General features: G+C 32.8%; 1 protein-coding gene across 7 annotated transcripts in view; it reads left to right on the top strand.

Moving 5' to 3' along the window:
- Positions 1 to 13,433, top strand: part of dnc (phosphodiesterase dunce) — a 368,500-nt gene that overhangs the window by 177,920 nt on the left and 177,147 nt on the right. The gene's annotated exons all lie outside the window — the stretch shown is intronic.

Here is a 13,433-nt window from a genome sequence, read left to right as displayed (position 1 = left end):
CACTTTCATGGAATCATTGATCCCCCATGGTAGCCGCTCAATAGGCAATGTATACTATGCCACTTCAGAAACATAGCTGTTATTAGAAGAGAAGGGAACCTAAAAATCTTAGCTAGGTACACAAGCATTTTTCGCAGACTCTTGACATTTTTCAACAATTTCACAAATTAACTTATTGCTAATTAAGTGCAATATTGAGTACACTATAGCATCATAAGTAACACATAATTGACATCATTTAGCACTTCGTGTTATTTTTACATCCCTAAATTAATTACACTATTCAAATATAATATAAAAATGTCAAAAATGTTTTTCAAACTTTCCTTTCCTATTTTAGCCATTCAAATTTTTGAAAATTGTTACATGCTTTTATCGCACGATATTTTTAAGAATCCTTCATGGATGTTGGATACCAACTTGACATTTATTTTTTGAAAACTTTTCATGTCTCTTAGCTAGATTTCAAAAAGAATGACAAACATTTTCTACAAACTACAATATAATTACCAAGATTTGTTTTAATTAACTTTTCAAAGTTACCACAGAATGGTCTAATTAAATCTTCTTCAAAGACAAAATCAACATTTGATTTCTGTTAGATATTGAGCTAAAATTATATGAGGCATTTCGACTATTATAGGTTTGGGTGAGATTAGGATTCGTAATTTGAAATGTCATATGTAAATTGGATCTGGAGTGATGGCCTATCCTAAGTAAACTCAGCCAACGGAGTCCGTATGGGAGGGGTGAGAAACGGGTGGGTATCTCGCAGGTTGAAGATAGAAGTGAGTCTCGACTCAACTAGCTAGCAGTTAAACACCCAGGCCTTTGGGCTCAATCCACACAAGGTTTTCGAGCTTTATCCATGGTAATACACGTTACCACTAATTATCCCTAGAGTAAAGCTTCATTAGGAAGAAAAGTTCACGCATGACCCTTCCCTGTTCTCGTTTCAAACGGTCTGCTTTTAATCGTTCCACTGACCCAGGGCTGGTTCCTTTGCATAGACAAACAAGCCGATGTTTAGAATTAATTTGATCCAGTGCAATTTGAATTTTGTTGTACGCAATTAAAGCCGGAGAAACTCTGAGGGCTATGATTCTCCCTGGCACATGGGTCCACTTCGTTGATGAATATTCTACCTTGGAGCACTCTGTGAATAACGTTTCATTCGTTCAACCCTATGTAACTGTAAATTTGAGGTTAGGGTCCCATATGCTTTTGGTTAGGAGGCACTTTCAGTTTAATGTAATTCATAAGCAGAAAGTTGTTATTTCCAACTTGAAATGTTTTTGTACTCCTAAATTTATTTTGAAATTGTAATTTTCCCTCGATTGAATTTTCAATGAAGTTTTGACTCTGGTAATTAATTTTCAATTAAAATTTGCATCTAATTTCAAATTCTGTCTGAAATTGCTGGTGTCCTTAAGTAAAGTAGCTTTATCTTTTTCAAGTAGATAAAGTAGAGTAGTAAATTGAAGTGAATAAGGTTGTAATTGACGTCTCCAGTCTCAATTTCGAATTTGCAATAAAGTTAGTAGAAAATTCTATATGCTCGTGTCCTATGTCTTAAAAATAATTTCAAATTTTTGAACAATGTTATAAGTATATATGTACGTAATTAATTTATCGAAATCAATCTTTTCTAAAAATAATATTTAGCCAAAACATTTTTCTTTCGTATTTCTAATTTATTTATTTTTACCTAGGAAATCATTTTCTGTCAGTTTCCATCATTTCTGGGCTGCATCCAGTGAATAAATAATTATAATTAAAATATCATAATTAAAATAATGTATAGTATTTCAGTAAAAATCAACATTAATTTTGCTTCAAGTATCTACATCATTATTGGAAAAATGAAAATTTTATATCACGTTTGAAGGGTTTGACAGCTGCATTATAATTAAATGGAAACGGAATTAATCCTTGCACGGTCGTAGATGAATCACCGTGTACCCTGGATTCAGCTTTTATACGTTTATTTCTTCCCTCGATTTCCCAGTATAGCCTCCGGTCTTCTCCATGTATTTTATAGCAAATCATATTTCAACATGAAGATTTTAAAATTAACGCAACACGTGTACTATTTTTATATTCCCTTTTTCGTCCACAATTTGTTTTCCAATTAAATAAACAAATTAATTTTTATGTAAAACTGCACCCTTTCATACTAGAAAGATTAAATACCAGACAGAGCAAAAATTATTCACTGGTCATATATGTATTCCATAAGAAGAATGGAGAATTTTTTCCAAGCAATTAGTATTATATAATTACATAAACGACTACCAGATGAATTCTTAAAATAAAATTTATTCAGTGAGCATGACAAAAATCATATCTGCAAATGTGAAATAAATATTCAATATCAAATTCACTTCGTGAGAATGAAAATTTTTTAGTAAGAAATAAATATTACATAAGTATTCTACATAATTTTGAAACACCATGGAATATGTGATAATTGTTCAGAATTCTGAAATGCGGGTCTAAAAAGACCCTCAGTCTCTTGTTAGTGTATCTCCTTTGACGTGAACACAAAGCTTCGCCGTGACATTTAGCCTGACAAGCGCACATCCGGATGACAGTGGAGTCCCAAACTCGAGATCGTCACGATTAGCTTGAATCTCTGTTCCTGTCGTGACCGATCAATGCGTTTCCACTGAACACGCGTTTTCGAGCCGAGCAGTTTCAAAGATTGGTTGTATTAATAGATTGATTTGATTCGAAGCCGTCGTTCGCATCTCCGTTTCGTTGGTGCAATTTCCGCCTTGATTGATAGCGAATCGAAACTTTAATGGCAATAAAATACATTTCGAGGAGCAATCAAACTGCGTTTAGCCAATTTTAATTTATTTATCCATTTATACCTAGTAAGACACATTTTTCGATTTAATTATATTTTGCAAGTAATTCAAAACTCTGAAAAATAATGACTCAAATTTTAGTCATCGTATAAGTTACTTCAAAGAGAATTCAAAGTGTGCTGCATTAAAGTTTATTTATTTATTTGCTTATGGCAAATAAAATACGCTTTTTGTGATAATTAAAATTATGACAAATAAGACATTCTTTCTCATGGTTTAAAAATTTATAACTATTTCCCTGCTTAGGAGTTAATAAACAGTATGTTGCTTCACACGTGAGTAAGTTAAAAGACAATTTTTTCCCGTGTAAATAATGAATGATTAATTAGCATAATTTTCAAAATTAGAATGCACTTACTGCTATCTAAAATTATTCATATTCTTACATTAATATTAGTTTCATTAGACGGAATTGTTACCTGCTGTTAATTAAAAAGGAACATTCTTCATCGTATACCACTTCGCAAATTATACGTGATGAATTTTAAGGAAAAGTCGATATCGGAAAAGCGAATTGCTTTTTGTTAGTACACTCTTTTTCGGTGGCTTTGCCACAGTTTTCACTCGGTAAATTATGTTAAGGTCTGGGATATTTAAGCATTGCTGTGGAAGCAAGCTTTGTGGTGCATGTTGAGTGCAAAAGAACGATATTTTTTATCGCTAAAAATAACAGGAATGTTATTGAGATAAAATTTTCCAAAGCTGTTTACTGCGAAAGAAGATTTAATACGACAAAGCTGCAACCTTTCAAAGCTGCCTTCTCTACGGATTTTAAATTACATTTAACGTTTCTTCCATTACAAAGTTAAATCCGCAGAATTTAACTTCGAAATCGGTTGCAGAACAAATGATTAATATTTAATTAGCGGACAACGAAATGAACTTTTCCACGCGTAAAAACTCTATTGTTCATTTAAAGAATGATTCTGATATTATTGGACGACATGATGTATTATGTACCTTGAAAAATAGTAGATAATGTTGATTATTCATCGCTTTCAAGTAACTAATTTCTATAACATTATCCACTAATTACACAGTGCGTAACAACATTTTGCATTAGGTAGTTAATGGAAATATTGATCACGCAGCATTATATTAATCCGAAAGCACGAAAACCCGAAACTGTACAGTTCAAAGAAACTTGTATTTCATGGAATTATGCATTCATTACTCGCCATTTATCGTAAAAATAGAATAATGTAATATTAATAGAATTCGCCAAATTATATCACCAGGACTTCAATATTAATCATAAAATACATCCAGGAAATTCTCGAATATTCCACCGAAGATATTAATTATTACTGAATAAATTAATACGAAGTCCCAACATTAATTATTTAAATGATCACACGTTGATACTAAATATTGACGAAGCCACTTGCAATACGTGGCAACGTAACCGCAACATTCATGTCAAAATAGACCCAGGAGATCCTCGAATATTCTCTCTAAATTCCACTCCAGACATAGAGGGAATCTTCCTATTGAAAATGCCCTTTTTTTCAAGTCGATACCTCAATCCGTTCCCGAAATATTATGTTTTAAATTCCTACAGCGTCTGCTATACGGTCGACTATATAGGTACAGCCCACTTTTTCCTGGAAACGTGTTCGTTGCTATTAGGAATAGTAGGAACCCGCTGAGTCAGCAGCTGTCAGTGACCAGCGCACCCGTGCCTTGAGTGGGATGGGTTATGTTGCTCCCACCAGTGAGTGGGTGCGAGTGAGAGGTCCGTGCGTGTGCAAGCGAGACGCACATAGTCCAAGCGTAAAAATTACGGTCCTCTTTAAACGACGATATCTCGAGAACCGAACGTTGTATCGACATGATTCAAATTGCATATGGAAGAGAAAATTTCCATGATTATAACGACTTAAAAAGTAATTTAATTCAATGTCACAATTCAAGGCTACGACACAAATAACATTGCAATTTTTTAATAACCCTGGAGACTCGACTTATTACTAATTTCGATTGAGATTGGATCCAGATGAACGTGTTCATGTAGAAATTACTTTTGATCCTTATTGAGATTGTGTGAGATGTAAAATGAAAAATATCGAAGAATGTTGAAATTAGCGAATGTGGGCAAATTACAAATTAAAACTAAATATTTCATAGGTAAATTATCGTAATAATTATTCTATTAATAGATTTTCTCGCGATTTGTCGTGTCATTTACTTATGTGTACAGTAATACTTAACGAGACTAATAAGGTATAGTAATATTAGTAATGAAATTTATAATGGAATTAAATAACTCGATCACAAATGACTATAAAATTTCAAATTTTTATCTATAAAATTTTGATGGAATCATTTTTGACACCATAAATTTTGCTATATGTTGCAACATGATTAAGTGTCAATTGCTTCATTAAAGTTGGTTGTTTACTCAATAGTTTTACAAATATTTAACTTATTTCTTTATAATAGAATATATTTCTATAGATTTGATTTATTTATTAGTTTTACTTTACGAATAATTTTAACCAGTTCCTATTATCTTTTTTAAACAAAACAATTTTATCACGTATCCTATGTAAATATATAGTCCCTATCGGACCACTGTCTAGAATACTTTGAATTCTCTTGTAATGCAATAGGTTAAGCCAATATTCGGTATTGATATGTCCCGAAATTATATAACGTTTTGCAATTGGACATTGGGGTAGGTTCAGGAAGGCACAACGGGCTTCCGGTATGTATCGTGTATCGAATCCGCGAACAATCGATTTGCACCGTGTTCTGTTTATTTCTGGGACGAGCTTTCGTCGCGCAGATACCCGTGGAATTAATTTGCAACGTTAATCGTGTTATAACGGGCCACCAGGCGATCGTTAATTATCTCACCACGACGCAACTTCGATTTCGAGTTAGGTGGTGAATAGTTTTCTCCTCCTTTTCCATAACAAATCCCACGTTTCAATTATTTATCTGTATGCGATTAGGCTACTCTGAAATCCGCATTTTGCATTATCAAAAATACGTCAGAATTCGATATTTTAAATTTTTTATTTCATTTTCACATGGAATTTCAACTAATCTAGCAAATGAATCGAATATAACGAGTATATAAAATGTATTAAATACATAAAGTAATCTCTTCTTGATTATAACGAATGATACTAAATTGTTTGGGAACCAAATTATTGAAATTTCAAATGTATCGAAAAGAAAAGTCAAAATTGACATTAGTAAATTGACACTAGTGCTAGATAAAATCTTTTATGACAGGAAAAATTCGTTACGTTGAACTGAGTGTAGTGAAACCTGGGTAAATGGTCGAACTTTCGTTTAAAAAAAAATAGTTAAAGGAAGAGAGACTACATATATGGTGAGACAGAAGAAAATAAAGAGAATTTCTTGTTTATATAATTAAATGGCGCTAACAGAGCTTGCAAGATTTTATTTAAATTCAAAATAGCGGAAAGCAATTTGAAATAACGTGTAACTACAATCGTTTATTTTTTATTATTTTATTCTTTTTCCTTCTTTTTTCTTATGCAATTTCGTTTTCCCTCGAAATCAAATAAAGTCGTAAGAAATTCTATTATTTAAATGAATTTTTCAAATAGAATGATAATTATCTAGGAGTTCCGAGTGTTGTATTTTAAATACATTTAAACAACGCAACTGGATTATTTTACGACATAACAGCATTTGCTCTCAGAATTGTTCTCATTTCAGTTACCCTGAAATAATAAGTGAGTTAGCCCCTGTGCGCGAAGCACTATGTGGAAATCTGTACTTCTGACAAAGTTCAGACAATGGGATCAGAAATTATGATGGAAATTATTCTACGAAATGTTCACTGTAATCAAAAATAAAATTTTAGCAAAATCGAAATAAGCAAACTACCAACATCTTGCAAATATACAATAATTTATGCAGAAATTTATGTAAATCAACGAACAATTTCGGAATAATTCACTATCATCGCGCATAAGATTAAAAATTTTAAATATTCTTCTTATCCTATGTGATATCCTAACACGATTGAATTAGTACAGATTTAAATGAAAATTTAATTAAGAAATAAAGTTGTTTACAAAATATTTAAAAGAAAAGGATTATGAAATATAAAATATAAAATCCTTTTAAAAATATAGAATCACAAACAATAAAGAGTTACAACTTTACAAACAAAGCTACTATAATTATATACATTGTTCGAATTAATGCAGACTTAAATGAAAATTGAATTAAAAAATAAAATGTTTAAAAAGTATCTAAAAGAACGATATAAAATATAAAATTAAAAATTCTTTTAAAAATATAAAATCACAAACGAACAAAAAAGAATTAGTGAAGATTTAAATGAAAATGGAATTACAAAGTAAAATGTTTAAAAAATATTTTAAAAAACGATATAAAATATAAAATTGAAGATTCTTTTAAAAATATAAATTCATAAATAAACAAGGCTTCATAGGAATTACCTGTAATTAAACGTTTCATGTGAACCAGCCTAATAATACCTCTTCAGGAACCCACTTACGCTTATCACGGTGACCTGGTTAATCGTTGCCACCATTACGGGGCTAGATTCTTCAACTTTCCCATTTGCATTGGAATAACTCGACACTCTTTACTCTTTACGGTTTCTCGTAAATGGCAGGTTTAACGCTGCTTACGTTCTTGAGGGACAATTCGAAATTGTTTCGATACATGCAACGTTTATTATACACTCGTTGCGAACAAGGCGAAAAGAAAGTGATGTCATGTTCAACGCGTGGACTCCGTGGTAACGTTATCGATTCGAACGTGCACGAAGGATAATTGTTTTTGACGTGTTGTGTGCCGCTTCACGTCACGCTGACAGCACTTCAGCTCCGTGATCGTAATTTAAAGAAGGTGATTATCGATCATCTGTCTTACCTCGAGAATAGAACGCAAAGTAGGATTTTTGTGTTGGAACACGTTTCTATGGACGGTTCAAGGATTTCGGGTGTCAGGAGGGGTTTGCTGAATCGACAGGCCCGATTGGCAAGCAATTAAACCGGCAAAATTTCGAAAGCAAGGAACAGGTGACGTTGAGATTGGAAAATTCGGAAATTAGAGAATTTGCAAGGTGAGGTTTCAAGGAATTTCAATTTTATAGACTGTTTGAAGCTGAAATTAAGCGTAGTATAATTTTCGTAGATTGAAAACTTGGAAACTTTCGAGGTCAAATATTTGCAAATTGCAACGAGGGAAGTCTGAAAATGGGCGAACTTTGATAATCAAACAATTGTAATAACGAAAGTTCGAAAATTGACTACTTTAAGGATTTATAGATTTGAGAATTTAACCATTTGAAATCCAAAAATTCGAATGTTTTAATATTTTTCAATTTGCAAATTTCACGATTCGGGATTTTTAAGGTTTGACAGTTTGACAGTTTGAAAGTTTGGTGATTTATAAATCTCACGTTCCAAAAATTGGAATATTTCGTCGTTTTAGAATTTTAGTGGTTGGAAAATTGAAAAGCTTGGCAGCTTGAAAATTTGAAGCTCGGAAATTTCTGGACGTATTCCATGAATGGATATTTATCTAGATAATTGGAATCCTGTGTTTGGTTAATCGACTCGAATGGTAATTGTTTCTGGAGTTGAACACACTGTTCAACAAGCTGACAACAATTCTGGTTCCATGTGTGTCTGGCATACACTGTGTTTCAACTGCTTAATTTGAGGTTTCGAGTGCGTAGTTCAATAGAAGTAGTGATCACAAATGCATATCAGTCGACGTTCCATTGTCCACACACTATCTCCCTGACAAAAGCACTATTCAAATACCGTATAACCCCAAGAATCTTAAATTTGCCTAAAAATGTCAAACACGCCTTTTAAAATGATAAAAAAGTTCCTTAAACTATGACTATAAATTATAGATATGGCTTATAATTACAATTATATAAAATATAACCTGTGGATAAAAATTAAATTGTATTAAAATTATTTCTACACAATTGTATCAATTTAGAATTAAAAATAACATCATTACTCAATCTTGTTGAAAAATATAATGTTTAAAAAAAGATCAGTATTTTTCATCAATAATCAATGCCTATATTTTTCTCAATAGTCTAAAGTCATATAATAATAATAATATTAAATAAATTATATCAAAATTCCTAAATATTAATATTTTTTATCAACCAATATTTTTATCAACTAACTTTGTTAATTTGTATTTTCATTATTCACCTAAGACACTTACACAATTTCTATTATCACCCATTACATCACTGAAAATATTTGCATAAAGCCATCAGTAAACCATAATATAAAATAAGTCAGCATTCTCCATTAATCATTCATACCCATATTTTCATCAGTAATTAAAAATCTTATCATAGCCATAAAAGTAAAGTACTCCAAAGAATTTCAAAATATTAATATTCTTCTTCAGCTAGTGATACTTCATTGATAAATATTTTCATTAATCACCTAAAACTCTTCTGAGCTATTGTTATCCGTTCACTGAAGACGTCTGCATAGAGCCACTGTTAAAATTTAATTATACCCATCAGACATCACGACCCTAGCAATCTTTCACGCTCAAGTACACCAGTTTCCATCCGGCCGGGTAAATCCCCGTCTTGTTTCCGTTTCAGTTGCACGACGATAGTAATTCGTCGCGCAAACATATCTCGGCTGGACACGTGCACACCGTGACGGGAGACATAACTACTTGTTTCGCCGATAACTCGATTAGGTCGCGTTGTTTGCCAGGCGTGTTTGGTCGTACTTGGAACCGATGATCGTCTAGAAATATTGGTTTCTGACATGCCCAAAGGATTTCTGTTACCTTTCCGCTCGATATCCGAGTCCAAACGCGAGACTGTACCGATCTAATTTCAAAGGGAATCGTCGTGTGGTAACATGTCAGGGAATTTTATTGCATTTTAAATTCAATACGAAGCACTCAGACTGAGTACAAAGATATTCAGTTTCTTCTCGATTCGATTGTAAAGTCACATTTCGTAGAAAGTTTGGTTAGGTTACTTGCTATGTTTTCAGGTGTCACAAGTATTAGAACTTCGAATTTGTGAGTAGGAAGAAAAAATTCTGTTTCAAATTTACTCTGCTTTAATCTGCTTTAATTTTCTCCCTAGTGCCAGTTGAATATTCCCTATATTCCCTAGATTTTCTATTTGGTACTTGGAGAAACACGTGAAGTGTATGCTTGGAGAAATATCTGAAGCCTTTGAGGTTATAACTATACTGTATATGGGAAATTTGGTATTCATGATATGTAGCGAGAGAAATAAAGGTACAGAGAGAAAGTTTGGAAAAGAAGGTCAATTTAGAAGTTGAAACTTATATTTTTCTCAAAGTTAGTATCTCGTATAGTGAAGTTCTTTTTATTTGTTGGAAGATCGATGAAGTTCGTGGTATACATAGCAATACTTTCGTAGCGCCACTGTTGGGAAACTTCTGTACTAGCAGATCCGTATGCGCTTCGGATAATATCGCATCCTTCGTTGGTAATGCAGAACACAGGACTCCGTTTTACCGACGCACAATTCCGCTAGAACACAGTTATCCATTCTAGAGTGTAGTGGCAGCACCGAAACTCCTGTAATAAATCAATAACTGGGTTTGGATGAGTCTCGCTTGCACCTTTAGTGGTAAAGTAGTTCCAACTTAATTTATCCCTAGTTGTAAAGTTTTCTCATTTCAATCAAAGTTTTTAAATTAATATATGACTCTAAGCTTATAGATTATATGAAATTAAATAAAATAGTACACAGCTAAAAAGCCTTCAAATTATGTCTCGTGAATTTGTCTATTTCAAACAAAATTCCCTAGCATATTTCTATACCACATTATCCAAACAATTTTTTGGATTACTTAACATGATTTTTTTTATGATTACGACAAATCATACTAATCGAACGCTAAATTCCCATAGTACTTAGAACTAGATCTCTTTAGCTGATTTATTTCGTCAGAAAAATATTACCAGTTTTCTTTAACCAATCCAAGGATTCATTTTTACCAGATCCCATTACACGATTGCTTGAACTTTTTATGTTACGTAGTACAGCTACCAGCAACGTGGTTCCCCCTCTTCAGGTAAAATTTCAGGGACATCACGGCCGCTTTCACGAGAACCTAAGATGTTTCTCGAGGTTAAAAGCTTCGTTCGAGTGTCTGCCCTCACCTCGGAGACGGCGAGCTGAAAAATGTAGATTCGATCGAGCCTCCAGGGCGAGGTTTAACGTAATGGAAGTAACTCGAGTTAAATTGTCGATTCGATAGCTTCCATTCGCCCACCATTTCTACGATGCATGCTTGATTTAGGTTGATCTACGTTCAGTGAGATTTCTAGGGAATTTTCTGTCGACCTTCTTCTCTAAAATATGAATGTATTTAACGTGCAATCAAATTCAACTCTGTCGAATAGCCTTCAGAATGTTACATCAACTGTATTTGGAAGTAATATGCACAAAATTATATGTAAATGAATTCTTCGAATTTTCTAAATATTAGATATGAAAAATGAATTAATTCTGTGATGAATAGTATACCCGAGGAATTTTAAAAAAATTCATGAAATTAATTACAATAATTATAATTTAAAAATTTAATTTATTAACTTTTATATTAATAGAAGATTGCATAAGCTGTGTGTTGAATAAAATGTTTCATGCAAGCTCTGTTGAAAACTCTGTTCAAAAGCATTTGATAAATTGCAGTCGATATTAAATTCGCGGAAGTTGTGAAAAATTAATTTTTCGCAATATTCAGTCATTAAAAGGGTAAAAATTCGAATTTATTTATGAATATTCCTGTTTCAAACCAGAGGTAAATTTTTACTAAAACTTACTTAAATTGTAACATATAATAAGCTTAAAATCGTTATCGAAAAAATTGTTAAATAGCAATTATGTTAAAAAATTTCGATTAACTTTTCATTGCTTCGATCCTTTTTATTTTCTCTTTATCAGACATTTCCAAAATTATCTTAAAAATAAATTTCTAAATGTATGACGAATAATGTAATCGACGTAAATTCGATTTTCAAATAATTTATATTATTTAATATATTTATATGAAAAATGTTATTTTATATAATTTCACTAACTCACAATTTATTTATAGCTTTGTATAACTAACGAATCTTAAAAATTTCGAAAATTCGTTTCTTTTCTTAAGTTCCGTACTTTCTAACCTACATAACCTTAAAATCCTGTTACAATCCAATTTAAATTCGCTTAGTATTTTCGGTGGAAACATTATCCTAGTAAAATACCAATCGTTCTGCATCTAAAAGTTACTAGACGACAATTTCTCACCTGAGGCACACATTTTCACCAGTAAATTGAGGAAATTGTCTTAATTCAAATGAAATAGGAGAAGAGAATCGACGGGATTCATCACGTCGCAAGCAGAATTGTTAACCTTTAGCTTTTCCTTGTTATACGGCCAGTTTCTTCCGTGATGCTAATAGCTGGCGTGCGTAGGGTCAATATTGCAACGAAACCGTTGACGTGGGTAACCTACCACCTTCGCCTCGTTCTCTGTCCACGGTGTTTATAACCATGACACCGTGTTCGTTACGCGGGTCATGGTTTCTTGGCTATCGCTAGGGTGTGATCTAGTGATTTTTCGCGCTCGTCTCGCCTGTTCTTCTTAACGTTGTCGTTTCTCGCGTGTCTAGCTTGAAACAAGCTTCGCGGTCAAGATGATTGGGAAGATTTATTGCTCTGTATGTTTTAGAACCGGTAGCGAAGATTAGATCGTTCTCGCGTTTGCCGATAGATGGCAGCTTAGGAGGGGTTAGTTTTCGGTTACTGCTAGTTGCTATTCAGTGAAATGTTAACCCTTTGCACTCGACTATTTTTGGGCTAAAAAAAAACAGGAGTTCAAAGATTTTCTGTTACAAAGCTGACGATATTTTTCTGAGCAGTGAATAAGAAGACGTATGACAATTAACACGTTGAATTATTTCATTTCGATACCGTGCACACTGTTACATAACCTAAAATTTGACATATTAATGAATATCGAGTTTCGAAATTTTATCAAATGGCGAAGGAAGGGCGCCTCTCGAGCCCAAAGGGTTAATCGAAACTGAGTTCATTGAATACTCTGTCAGATAAATTATTTTATTACTGTATCTAATAGTATGTATAATAATTTATATTATTGGGTTGGCAAGAAAGTAATTTCGGTTTGCATCGGTAAATAATGTTATGCTTGTTTAGTTATTCTTTCGTCAATGTTAGAATTTGTTTCTTTTGAGATGTGGTAGTCGATACCTTTAGGTTGCTATTTCGTGAAATTCCGTGTAATTTCGTTTATAACTGTCAGTTCACGGTCAGTCTTATCATGGAGTGCAAAAATAAGCATTTTCGACACATTTTACTTTTTTATTTTCATAAAGGCAAGAATGCGGCTGAGGCTCACAAAGAGATACGAGAAGTTTATGGTGTTGATTGTTTAACAGAACGCACGTGTCAGAATTAGTTTAAAAAATTTCGTTCTGAAGATTTTTCACTGAAAGATACCCACAACGTTCTGGTCGACCTTCTGAGATTTACGCACTTGGTTAAGTTTT

The sequence above is a fragment of the Eufriesea mexicana genome, unplaced genomic scaffold (assembly GCF_001483705.2).
Source record: "Eufriesea mexicana isolate 0111107269 unplaced genomic scaffold, ASM148370v2 scaffold1482, whole genome shotgun sequence".
NCBI classification, from domain to species: Eukaryota; Metazoa; Arthropoda; class Insecta; order Hymenoptera; family Apidae; genus Eufriesea; species Eufriesea mexicana.
This window is presented reverse-complemented; position numbering and strand designations above follow the sequence as displayed.